Below are 14,150 nucleotides of genomic sequence, written 5' to 3' on the forward strand. Positions count from 1 at the left end.
ATCTGGAATTCCTCCTTTTTTATGCAGCCCATCAAACTTGATTAAATGTAGTAAAAGGTTAGACAATATAGGCCATGGGAAAGGCTCAACTTAAAGATAATATGGGCTCCCCTTGTTGTACCATAAACAATATAGCAGCATTTATTAAGAAACTCTTTGTTAATCCATTAAGAACAAGCACGTTTTCTTTTCTCCCTCTTTCTTTCATCTCCCATGAGTTTTATAAGTTAAAACCATTAAAGAGGTTTGAAGTTACAGCACATTGAATTCCACATATATTTTTTCTTTCCTTCTCCTTTTTCTTTCCTTCCTTTCTTCCTTCTTTCCTTCCTTCTTCCTTCTTTTTCTCCCTTCCTTTCTTCCTCCTTCCCTCCCTTTCATCACCTCCCTCTCTCTTTGTAATTTTTAAAATTCTTCCTTCATGGGTAAAATCATTTTAACAAACTAATCCCAAGGGAAGAGCACTTATTACAGCACAAGGCAGGAACATGAACTCCCACCCAACGTTTTTAAATTCTTTTCCTATTGTCAAGTATTAGAACAGTTACAATATGATATTTTACATCAGACAACGAGATTTTTTTCACTTTCCCTTTAACTGTTTTGGCATTAGATGGATGTAGCCTAAAAGTAAGCACTGAAAAGTTGCCTTAGCCTGACACATCTATGTTGAAAACATTTATTATTTGTTCAGGTAGTCAAAGTCCTCAACAAAACTATCAGGTAAGTAAGAGAGGCCCTCACGTCCTCACCACTTAGTTCTATAAGCTCCTGTCTCTAATTTTCTGATTTCTACCAGACAGAACCCACACTGCTCAGGACCATTATTCTTACTAAAGATAAATAAAAGAGGCTATATTTCATTCCTATAGAAATCAGAATATTTTGCTCAATGCTTTAGCACTAATGTTGGGATTCAGGTATCAGACAAGAGGGAATTCACGGAAATGACTTTTACTCTTCAGAGAGTCTGAAAATCTGCCACTTCTGATTAACAACAAAAATTAAAAAAAAAAAAAAAAAAGAAAAAGAAATAAAGAAAGGTGGAAACAAATGAAACCTCCAGGTATAAGAGTGAGAAATACCATAATTTAAAGTATTCATAGGGGGACAGAATCTCATGAGTAATATCTAGAAGCAAGTTAAAAGGAAGTCAACAAGGAAATCCAGGAATGTTGAAGCTAAGGGAGAGGACCCCAGAAGGAAGCAATTAATGGGAACAAATGAAACAGGCAGCCCAGTCATTTAAAAGGCTACGTGAATGATTTTAGCAACAAAGATTTAGTTTTCCTTGAGTTGGAGGCAGAAGAATTGGGAAGAGAAAATGAGAAAGAAGACATTTTCAAGGAACTTGGCTATAAAAGGAGATGAGCAATAAGGAAGAAGCTAAGGAGGTTTTAGTGTGGAATAGAGTGTTAGTTTTTCCCAAGATGGGATTTGAATTCTGTTTACAAATGAAAGGAGTCAGTAAAGAGAGAAAGAAGTTGAATATCTAAGAGAAAAAAGGAAGAGCCAGTAAACCAAGGTCACCTGGCAGACAAGAGGGGATGAGAAGTAGAGCAATAATAGAAGAATTTGCTTTATATAAAATGTATAAGAAGAGACAGTGATGATTAAGGTGGTTGAATTTAGATGACAGTGGGGTGAAATAGGGATGTTGAAGGAATTCTTGTCTTATGATTTCCAATTTTGTATGGGAAGGGGAGGTGGGGAAGGTGGTAGTCTTAATGTTAGTCCATTGGTCGAGTATGCTACAGTGTCATGACCAAAGTTTATCATAACCAAACGTGTCATGATTTTGAGATTGTATTGATATTCCTATGCATACTGGATTCCTTGCATTTACAAAACATTATAGAATATAAGAGCCCTGAAAACCAGAATCCATTACAAAGAGACAGGGAAAAAAGGAAGGATCAGACATAAACATGTGAAACAATAAAATATGTTAGGTAAGACATATAAAGAGAAAATCTCCCAGGACAACTTAATATCAGGTATTAATTGTAAAATTAAGACAATAAATGCAAAATAATTCAAAAAGAAGAGTTTATGTGGAGCTAATATGAGCATGAGATTATAAGGAGACAATATCATGTAATGGTTGAAAATGAGACGTCTGGAGCAATACTGCCTGGGTTTAAACTTATTCTCCCTACTATTTGTAGGACCTGGGGGCAAGTTACTTCATCTCTCCATGATCTTATGAATTTTAGAACACAATAGAAAGCTTTCACAAGGTTGTTGAGAGGATTAATGAATACATCCATGCAAAGTACTCAGAACAGCACCTTGTATCTTATAAGAATTCCATAAATTTTACTGATTATCAATAGAAAGGAATCTAGGTTTGAAATGAACTTTGAATACTGGGCAGAAAGGTACAAACATTGGAATGACTTTGGCTGCAAGTAACAGACAACTGAACTCAACGTCTTCTAAATGAAAAGAGACCGTTTTGGTTTATTAATGGGAAGTCCAGAGGTAGGAAGTAGGGCAGACTTCAGGGTTGATCTTTTCTATACAGGCCTCTGGGCTCCTGGTTAAGTCTGTGTTGGTTTCTTGCTTAGGCAAAATGGTGGCAGCAATTCTGGGACTCCATCTCTGCAAAAAAGAAACCAGAGGAAAAGAGACCATCCCATAAAATGGCTCTCTCACATAAAGGAGGAAACAAAATCCCCGGGAAACCCTTAGGTCTCTTTGACCTGAATTAGTTCCTGAAAATTTGTTGTAACCTGGAGAATATTGTGATATACTTGGTTTAAGCCTGGCTCCTGAAATGCAGAATCTATCCCTTAGAGTTCATCTCTGATATGTTGGTGTTCATCTCCCAAAATTGTTACTAATCTACAATGAATATAGGTCAAATGGATATTGGTGAAATTATCATATAATCCATAAGCAGATAGAGTACTTCAGGCCTAAGTAAAACATGCAGAATTGGATTTGTTAACAGCTATTGTCTAAGGTCTCAGTTGTGGGCTTGATTTATGCCCAAGGTTTTAGGGGAGATTAGAACAAATTACGTTTGACTGGTTCAGTCAGATTCTTTTTCAATTCAGGCAGAATACTGAAAGCAGCCCAAAAAGCCAAGCCCAGATTCAGTATGGAGATGATAAATGTAAACACTATCTTCAGTATGATAAACTGTAGTTCATCTTTGTATTTTCTTTGGTCTTGAACCAAGAGAATATCACATTTCCTGAGTAATATGCATTAACTTCAATCCTTCTGAATCCAAATGAATATGAGAAATTTGCTCTCGTAGGTTCGTGACACTAGCTTGCTTTTATTTTCCTCAAATATTCACCCTGAAGCCATGAAAAGTTTTCTCTCAAGGGTTTTAATATACTGTGACAAAGATTCTACTGTACATCAAGATAAAACTGGAGTTTGTAAGGATAAAATATGGTATCACATTATGCGTATGGAAATGGTCTTTTAAAGTAAGGAGTCATCTTGTGGAGGACGTTAGCTGTTATAGTCCCTCATTACAGCTCATTCTTTCACTGGCTGCAGTTTACGGACTGTCCTCACAGTCCTCATAATTTTTTTAGGAAAAAAAACCCTAAACTCAGACTCAACCTCTCAGTGGGACTGATATTCTCCGTATATACTGAAGGCAGGATCGCTGAGTGTAGCGTAAGATGCCAAGAACTTTTTTCCATTCATAAATCTTCATCATTAACAAACAGTTCTTTATATATATCACCTTATTTTAGCAAGAAATCGATCATAAAGTCCTATCTCACAATGTTGATGAAAGATTTTCATAGCAAATATTTTTGTCACAAGATGAATTCAACATGCCAAGTATCATGAAATGTTTTGGCATTTGTACAGTGCCTTTTCAGTTTATTTGGTGAGTCGTGTGTCATCTGTTTTGTCTGTCGAGTACCCACGTGGTAACTTGTGCCAATTAACAAAATGCAAAATCAATCACCAATCTTGCATCCTCTTGGCTAATCCATATGCAAAGCAGAAGGGATGGAATCGTTATGATGGCAAGAAAAATATGTAATCCATTTATCCTTGGAGACAAAGCATCTTCCAGGCAGTGCGCTTTCTTAGAATCAGCAGAAAAGAAATTTTAAGTGGAAACATAACAGCCTTCCTCTGCCTTTTGTCATGCTTCAGTGTCCATGGCTTTTGTGACCCTGGAGTTTTATGCAATAGTAGACCAAGCAAAGCCATTTTGAAGACAAAATGATGACTGACATTCAAATTATGCTTAACATTAGCCAGAAAATAGAAATAATGAGTTAGTTTTGGTGGGTTAAGAAAAATGAACTATAAGAAGTTTCACTGGATCTGAATAAATATTGACTTACAGGATGTTCCAGATGACTTCTCAACCATTCCTACTAGCACTGTGGCAAGGTGTTTTCCTTGGATTATAATCTTACATGTTTTTGCAAAATTAGGTATCAATTTTTAACCAATTTACATCTAGATGTTATCTTTAGCAAATGTTGTTAGATAATAAAAAGACTGTTATTGTCAATTTAAGCATTCTTTTTTGAAAAAATAAGAAAGTATGAAGTACGTAAAAAAGGAAAACAAAAATTTCTGTGTAATTTACTCTATTATTTGAACTAGCTTCTATTTTCTTCAATTTCTCTCAAAGGGTCATTAATGGGGAAACCAGGCATCTTTAATACATTAAGTATCTACTTTAATTTTCTCTTTTTATTCCAGCTTTACTGACATATAATGACATATAATATTTTGTAAGCTAAAGTATACAATGTGTTGATTTGATACACTTACATATTGCAAAATGATTACCACCATAACATTAGCTAATATCTCCACCATGTCACATTTTTGTAGTGAGAACATTCAAGATGCGATTGCTTAGCAACTTTCAAGTATGTAATACAGTATTATTAGCTGTAATAAACATGCACATTAGATCCCCAGAACTTATCCAGCTTATATCTGGAATTTGTACCCTTTGACCAAAAACTCCCCATTTTACCCACCCCTGGGGAACCACCCTCTGGTAACCACCACTATAGTCTCTGTTTCTATGAGTTCGGCTTTTTTAAATTCCACATATATGTGAGATCATACAGTATTTGTCTTTCTCTATCTCACTTATTTCACTTAGCATAATGCCTTTAAGGTTCATCCAAGTTGTCTCAAATGGAAGAATTTCCTTCTGTGTCATGGCTGCATAATATTCCATTGTATATATAAACCATCTCTTTTTTATCCATTCATCCATTGACAGACACATAGCTTGTTTCCAGAGCCTGGCTATCGTGAATAATGCTGTAGTGAACATGGGAGTGCAGATATCTCTTTGAGATTCTGTTTTCATTCCCTTTGGATCTATACCCAGAAGTGGTATTTCTGGATCACATATTAGCTCTATTTTTAATTTTTTGAGGAACCTCCATACTGTTTTCCATAGCAGCTAGACCAATTTACATTCCCAGCAACAGTGCCCGAGGGTTTCCTTTTCTCCACATCCTTGCCACACTTGTTATCTCTTGACTTTTTGTTGATAGTCATTCTAACAGGTGTGTGATATCTCACAGTGGTTTTGATTTGCATTTCTCTGTTGATTAATGACATCAAGCACTTTTTCATGTACCTGTTGGCCATTTCTATATCTTCTTTAGAAAACTGTCTATTCAGTTCCTCTATCCGTTTTTTAGTTGGGTTATTTGTTTTTTTAATTGAGTTGATGAGTTCTTTATTTATTTTAGATATTAACTCCATATCAGATATATGATTTACAAACATTTTCTCCCATTCTGTAAGTTGACTTTTCATTCTGTAAGTTGGCTTCATTTTGTTGATTGTTGCTTTTGCTGTGCAGGAGGTTTTTCTAGTTTGATGTAGTCCCTTTTATTTATTTTTGTTTTCATTATTTTGCTTTTGGTGTCATATTCAAAAAGTTGTTGCCAAGACCAATGTCAAGGACCTTTTTCCCTATGTGTTCTTTTAGAAGTTTTATAACTGTACATTTTATGCATAAGTCTTTATTTTGAGTTGATATTGGTTAATGGTGTAAGATAAACATCTAATATCATTCTTCTGCTTGTGGTTATCCAGTTTTCTCAACAGCATTTATTGAAGAGAATATCTTTTCCTCATTGAGTATTCTTGGCTCCCTTGTCAAGTATTAGTTGATTATATATGTGAGAATTTATCTCTGGATTCTTGATCCCGTTCCATTGGTCTATGTGTCTATTTTTATGCCAGTACTGTACTGTTCTGATTACTACAGATTTGTAGTATAGTTTGAAATCAGGAAGTGCAATACTTCCAGCTTTGTTCTTCTAAGGATTGCTTTGTCAATGTGGGGTCATTTGTGGCTCACTAGAAATTTTAGGCTGTTTTCCTATTTCTGCGAATATGCCATTGAAGTTTTGATAGTGATAGACATTGCATTCTAGCCATAGATGGCTTTGGGTAATACAGACATGTTGACAATATTAATTCTTCTGACCCATGAACATGGAGAATCTTTCCATTTGTTTGTGTCTTCTTTTACTTCTTTCACCAATGTCTTGTAGTTTTCACTGTATAGACTGACCTTTATCCTCCTTGTTTAAAATTATTCCTAAGTATTTACTGCTTTTGATGCTATTGTGAATAGGATTGATTTCTTTATTTCTTTTTCAGATGTTTTGTTGTTAGTGTATAGAAAAGTAATTGATTTCTATATGTTAATTTTATATCCTGCAATTTTATCAAATTTGTTGATTACCTCTAAGAGTTTCTGGTAGAGTCTTCAGGATTTTCTATGTATAAAACCATCTCATCTTTCATCGAAGATGGATGGCTGTTATTTATTTTTCCTGCCTAACTTCTCTGGTTAGGAATTCTAGTACTATATTGAATAGGAGTGGTGAGAGTGGGCATTCTTATCTTTTTCCTGATTTTAAAGGAAAAGTTTTCAACGTTGCACCATTGAGTATGATGTTGGCTATGGGGTTGTCATATATGGCCTTTATTGTGTTAAGATATGTTCCTTCTATGCTCAACTTATGGAGCATTTTTATCAGTAAAGAATGTTGTAGTTTTTCAAATGGTTTTCTGCATAAATTGAGATAATTATATAATTTTTGTCTTTCATTTTACTAATGTGGTCTATCACATTTATTGATTTGCATATGTTGAACCATCTTTGCATCCCAGAGCTAAATCTCACATGATCATGGTGTATGCCCCTTTTAATATGCTGTTGGATTCAGTTTGCTAACATTTTTTGAGAATTTTTGCATCTATATTCATCATGGATATTGTTCTATAATTTTCTTTTCTTATAGTGTCCTTATCTAGCTTTGGTACCAAGTAATGCTGGTCTCATAAAATAAGTGTGGGAGTTTTCCTTTCACTTCAATTTTGGAAGAGTTTGAGAAGGATATGCATTAATTCTCCTTTAAATGTTTGGTAGACTTCACCAGTAAAAATATCTGGTCCTGGTCTTTTCCATGTTTGGAGGTATTGATTACTGATTCAATCTCCTTAATCATTATTGACCTATTCATATTTTCTATTTCTTCATGATTCAGTCTTGGATGATTGCATGTTTCTAGGAATTTATCCATTTCTCCTAGGTTATCCAATTTGTTGGCGTATAATTGCTCATGTTAGTCTTATGACTAAGGCCTGGGCTGGCTGTTAGTAGCCATCCTGGGCTCCTGTGGCGCAAGAGAAGGGGAAGGCATGGGGAGGAATTCAGGCAGCTGGCACCTGCAAACGTGAATACCTATGGGATGAAAGCTGGTGAAATATGTGGGGATCTACAGAGGCTGTGCTGGCCATTGATTCCTTCTTCAGTGACAATATCTTCCGAGTTTGTCTGCAGAGTAGGTCTCTGTGAACCACATTTGCTCGCACTGAGTCCCTGCTATTAATAGCCCCTGCATTTGATCTAGACAATTTAGTTCTATACAATTTTACCACATTTGTAGGTTTATGTATCCACCACCACAGTCAAGACACTGAACAATTCTAGCACGAGGGTCCCACATGTTGCTATCTACAACCACATCCACCTCCCTTCAACACATACCCCTCCACTATCCCTAACGCACAGCAGCCACTAATCTATTCTCTATTTCTAAAATATTGTCACTTCAAGAATGTTATATAAATGAAATCCAAATTGTTACATATATCAATACATCCTCCATTTACACTGCTGAGCAGTATTACACAGTATGTTTCTATCAATTTGTTTATTGATTCATTTGTTGAAGGATATTAGCACTGCTTCCAGTTTTGGGCTACTACAAGTAAAGCTGATGTGAACATCTGTGTACAGGTTTTTGTGTAAACATAGTGTTTATTTCTCTGAAATAAATACTCAAGAGTACAATTATGGAGTCCTATGATAATTACATGTTTAGTTTTACCAGCAGCTGCCAAAATGTTTTCCAGAATGGCTATATTATTTACATTCCCAGCAGGAATGTATGAGTGAAAAAGTTTCTTCTCATCCTTGCCAGCATTTGGTGTTGTCATTACTTTTTTTTTTAATTTTGGCTATTCTGAAGGTGTATAGTAATACATCATTGTGGTTTTTAGTTACATTTCCCTGATGGGTGATGGTGTTGAATACACTTTCAAGTACTTGTCTGTCTTATGTTTATCTTCTTAGTAAATGTATGTTGAACACGTTTACTTATTTTCAACATGGATTTTGTTTTTATTGCTGAGTTCCAAGATTTCTTTATATATTCTAGATACTAGTCATTTGTCTGGCAACTTCAGCTAGTCTGTAGCTTGTCTTTTTTATCTTCTTAACATAGGCTTTCATAGAACAAACATTTGTTTTATTTTGATGAGGTCAGTGCATCAATTTTTTCTTTTATGTATTATGCTTTGGTGTCTACTCTCAATACTTTTCATTTCTAGTGTGATTTTTTTTAATAAACAGTACTTACTTTAAAAAGATTTTTTTAGACAAATACTTTGTAAACCTCAACATGTATAAGAATCATCTCTTAAAAGACTGACTTCTGGTATCTTCTCCCAGAAATTCTGATTCAGTAAATCTGGGATGGGTCTTGAAGATATGAGTTTTTAACAAGCTTCCAGGTCATGGTGATGCTTTTGGACTACAGACAATGTTTTGAGTATCAGTGATTTAGATTTCTAGTCTTTCAGGTTTCATCAGAGACCAGGAATGGGAAAACTGAGGCTTCAAATGAGAGAGAAACAAACAAACAAAACATTTGTATAGTTCTTAGGAAACGATTTTACTGAAACAAAACATTGCATTTGGAAACCGTCTTATCTGGTAAGGATCGTTTAGGACAGATAATGAGGAGGACATTGTCAGTGATACAGAATTTAGGAAATGACATGGCTTAATAAAGTTTAAACCAAGTGAAGACATGGCTGATGAAGATATATTGGTATTAATATATTGATTTTTATGGAAAAGTTGGATGCTAAACAACTTGTGGGATATCAGAAGCTTTATTAACCTTAAATGCTAAAAATAGAGGGTTGGTTTTGCTTAACTCTAAGTATCTACATTATAGAAACTAAATATATTAATCAAAAACAAACAAACAAAAAAACACTTCAGGAATTAAGAGCTCTCTTGGCCCCATAATTTCTCTGTTCCAAAGCAAAATGCTATAATTTCATGTACACGCTGGACATTTTTCACTCTCTTGCCGTTTCCCTGAAAATCATTTGCAAATGTGCTTCTGTGGTTAGGCAGCCTTGTTTTAGCTTACCTTTGTTTAAATTTTAGTTTCCTCCCTCTCCTTTCTCATGCTAGAACATAAACTCTGGCCATGGCAAGTTCTTGAAATTTCCCAAATATCTCTGCAAAGACTTTGCAGAGTCATTTCTCATCTTTGAAGTACCCTTGTTTCCACAAGTTGGCATTTTCATAGATATCACTTTCCCTTCAACACCCTGCTTCCCTCTTGGCTCTGAGTGAGGTGACTCTGTTGTGCTCCCATGACACCACATATGGTCCTCATAAACCCATCCTTATCTCTACCACCACAAAACTTTTATTTACCTCTTCATGTTGTAGACTCCGGACTGATGAATCCATACTATAATTTTCATCTTTGTACGTCCACCCCAAAGCACAGGACATGATGAAGAATAGGTGCTTAATATATTGATGAATTAAAGGAACAGCATTTGATTATTGGCTGTCACTGCCTCCTTTCTACATAAAAGTCTCTTCAGAAAGAATCACGTCTTACCAGGAGTTATCTAAAGGGGAAAGTCAAGGAGCCCAAGCAAATCATGCTCTTTGTTTTCTCTACCTTGTTCCTCCTACACTTTTTTTTTTGAGGAAGATTAGCCCTGAGCTAACATCTGCTGTCAATCTCCTTCTTTTTGCTGAGGAAGACTGACCCTAACCTAACATCCATGCCCATCTTCCTCTACTTTATATGTGGGACACCTGCCACAGCATGGCTTAAGTCCACACCCGGGAACCGAACTGGTGGCCTGTGCGAACTTAACCACTGTACCACCGGGCTGGCACCCTAGTAGCATTTTTATTCCTATGAAGTCATCTCAAAAAATATACCAAGTTTAGTTTAGAAAAAAGAAGGTAATAATAAAAGATAATCTTCCCAGTATAAAGACGAAAGAGCATTCCATTAACTTTTTTCTGAAATTGCTGAGGGAAAAGAAGAGGTGTTTGTTCATTGTATTTATATTTTTGTGTATTATCATCTTATCCCTGATTGAATTCCCTCTTGGGTTCATATGGGATCCACGTGAATTGCTATTTTGTTCACAACTACTGCATCTCATCCAGCAAAAAGCTGGCAACAAGTCCATTACCCAGAATGACTTCTCAAAATATGGGGCAAAGGGAGTATCAGCTATCATTTCTTTAGTGTCTTTTTTGTATACTCTCTGCTAGATGCTTTATGGCCTTTCATCCCCACAATTCTAAGTACTAGTTAGTAAGGAGAAGAGAGAGATTTAAAATAGATTAACAGCTGTTTCCAAGGTCACACATCTGGTAAGGAGTGAAGCAGAGATCCATGGATCTGTATAGCTCAATTCTCCATGCTCTCTTTAATATATTATGCTACATCACAGTTACTTTGAATTAAAAAAAAAATCACATAGGAGAAGCTTAATAAATATTTTATTAAGTTAAACTCCTTTAAAATTTATATAAAAACTTTAGAATACAACAGATAACGATGGTACAACATACCTTGGTAGATCAGTGAAACACTTTCTTAAAAAGAAAGAAAAGGAAGAAGCATTGACAAAGGCAAAAGGATGTGGTGGATGGAATAAAGTCACATGATACAGTTTTCTGCCTTCTCATGTCAATATCAGGTGATTTGCAAGCTAGGTTTTTCTTTCATTTGTGTCACTGTAGACACTATGCAATGGAGTTTGCTGGCAATTAGCTCTCAGTCTAATTTGATAGCACTATCTGGACACAACAATTTTCAGACCTTGGAATCTCAACATGTCGTTAATAAACAAGAATTTTGGGTGTTAGCAAGAAGTCCCAGAAGAAAAGAATTTGCAAAATATTTTAATCATGTTATTTCAAAGGTGTCTGAAAAAACTTTAATATATTTCCACCATCTCTTTGAGAAGTATGAATAACGTCTTTGAAAAGATTCTTATTATTGCAGAAACTGTGGTGCTTTCAAGATTTTTATTGAAATTATATTTTATTGAAACAACATAAATATAATTTTGAAATAATATTATATTTATTGAAATTATATTTAAAATTATGTTTATTGAAATTATATATAAATTATATGTAAATTGCAAATTATTCTTTCAGAACTCAAACCTATTACCGTCACAGTGACAACACAGAAGTTAGATAATTTTTATGACAAAGTTCTAATCTATAATAAATCAATGTCCATGTGTTTTTTTCTTTACATTATCTATAATCAGGAAGTCCCCATCAGTCTTTGCTTAGCTTGCTGAATGATATTCAATAAAAAAATAGCAATTTACAATTTTAAGAGTGAATAATAGCATGCAGCTTAATCTGGAGTAATAGAGAAAGAAAATTAATCTTCCAAGTATTTCTATAAAAGCCTTTATTAATTTCCAAGAGAAATATAATTTAATTTTCAATTAGCTGTATTTTTTAGAAAGTGAAAGCAATAGTAGAAAATTTCTTGAGAATAATTTCCAGGAAAATAATAATAAAAAGACTAAATCTTCCTTAGTGAAATTTACCAAGCAATTAGTTACAACAAAATGCTTTTTAAATTATCATGATTTACTAGAGAAAAAATTACTATTCTAATATACAGAATGAAACAATAAATACATTATTTTCATATTATTGATTTGCTATAAACAGAAAAATGTCTATAAATCTCATGAGTTCTTAACTTGAAAACCTTTGAAAAATACTCCAAATATTTTAGGAGTCATGTAAAAAATAGAACGTGGTTTAAGTCTTTTGTGTCTTTTACGAGCTTCATCTTTGCTCCCCAGGCATGATGCGCTCAGTAGGTTCTTCAAGAAACACTTAATATTGCAGAGAAAAAGTTGGGCTAACATAAAGACTAGCCCTGTAGATCTTTTCCAGATAAAGCTAAAGGGTCAGTGAAGGTCATGACATGTTGAAAGCATTTCAAGATGAAGGAATTTTTCTTAAGAAAAAAAAATCTGTTGTATAATTGTTTCCAAAATGATAATCTCCTTCCCAAGGATTTTTTTTTTATCCTTCTTTGAAACTCTCATTCCAAATTCAATAGAATTTGTATTTAAATGTTTCTATGAAATTTTTCCTGGTTTTCATCAAAATAAAATTTTTTCCAGTAAGTTGATCTGTGGCATTCCAGGGAACAAACAGGGAGAAGATGTCCTTCTTATTCTCTACCGAATTCCTTTTTCAATTCCTAATTTGGAACATTAAATCTGAATATATTCGGCGACAAATCAGAAAACATGAAATTTGCTGGCTGAGAAGTAACGTTATCTATTCCAGCTTAACTACAAACACAAGAACATTTCTTTGTGTGTCTGCTAGGGAGAGATATTTTGAGCAGCTGTAACAACGACTGCAATAAAAAGTTGGAGGTCAAATTGTCTTTATTCCAGATTAGAGAGCTCAGCATTAGTAATGTTCAGTACTGAGAAACAACACACTATAATGAGCTTTAGGCTTCCTGTCTGCAATTTCCCACAGTACCAATTACCATCACTGCAGTGGTGCTCTCAGTAGATTATTTTGGGGCGATTTTAGAGCCAGCCCTCGGGAAACTTCTGCTGAATTTGAATTTCACTACCTACACCACACTACTTCTAATAACAATGCGTAATAATATTAACATTAATAATAGCACACATTTTTGAGCACCTATTCTATACCAGACACTGTGATAAGCATGTTGCATGTTATAAAATTTAATCTCATGAGTTAGTTACATTAATATCCCTATTTGAAGGATACAGGGCATGAGGTTCAAACGGTAAACTGACATGTCATTTACACAGATAGCCCTGTTGATAGTTTGTGGCATAGTTGGGAATGCAGTTTAAGTGTTTCTGGCATTTATGCTCTATATACATAATACTGCCTCCTCACCTGTCCCAATGGCCAACTTCTCTGAACTTCTTTGGTATTTAAGGGCACACAGCTTACATGATGCTTAATCATAAATTGCTTGCAATGCTAGTTTTTTTCTCTTATCTTTTGGGTAAAGCAGAAAGTATATATACATATATATGTATATATATATACACACACACACACACAATATAATAGATAACATAATACAATACAATACAATAAAACAGATAACAAGAGCAACATGCTAGATAAATACTGCTGAAAACAATTGCTTTAGTTCTTAGAGGATAAACTAATAACAATTAGAGGGCAAGGAAAAGTAAGAAACTAAGTTTCCAGGATGAAGACTAGATGGACACACCGTGCACTTTAATGTATTAAGCAGTAGGAAAAATGTGGCATTTCTTTTGCTGTCCAGAACCCCTTTTCCCTCTTAAGTGTACCTTGATTTCCTTCGGGGAAGTGATTTTTGCTTGTTGGCATGCTCTCCTAGTGGAAGGTAGTAGAAGCAACTGGATCTTCCTCCTCTACACCTTCCACGCAGTCACATTATGTGAGACTTTGCATCTTGAATGCAACGTGGCTCTGTTCCTCAGAGATTGTCTTTTACAGAAGCAGGAAGCCA

Source organism: Equus caballus, chromosome 24 (assembly GCF_041296265.1).
Source record: "Equus caballus isolate H_3958 breed thoroughbred chromosome 24, TB-T2T, whole genome shotgun sequence".
Lineage (NCBI taxonomy): Eukaryota > Metazoa > Chordata > Mammalia > Perissodactyla > Equidae > Equus > Equus caballus.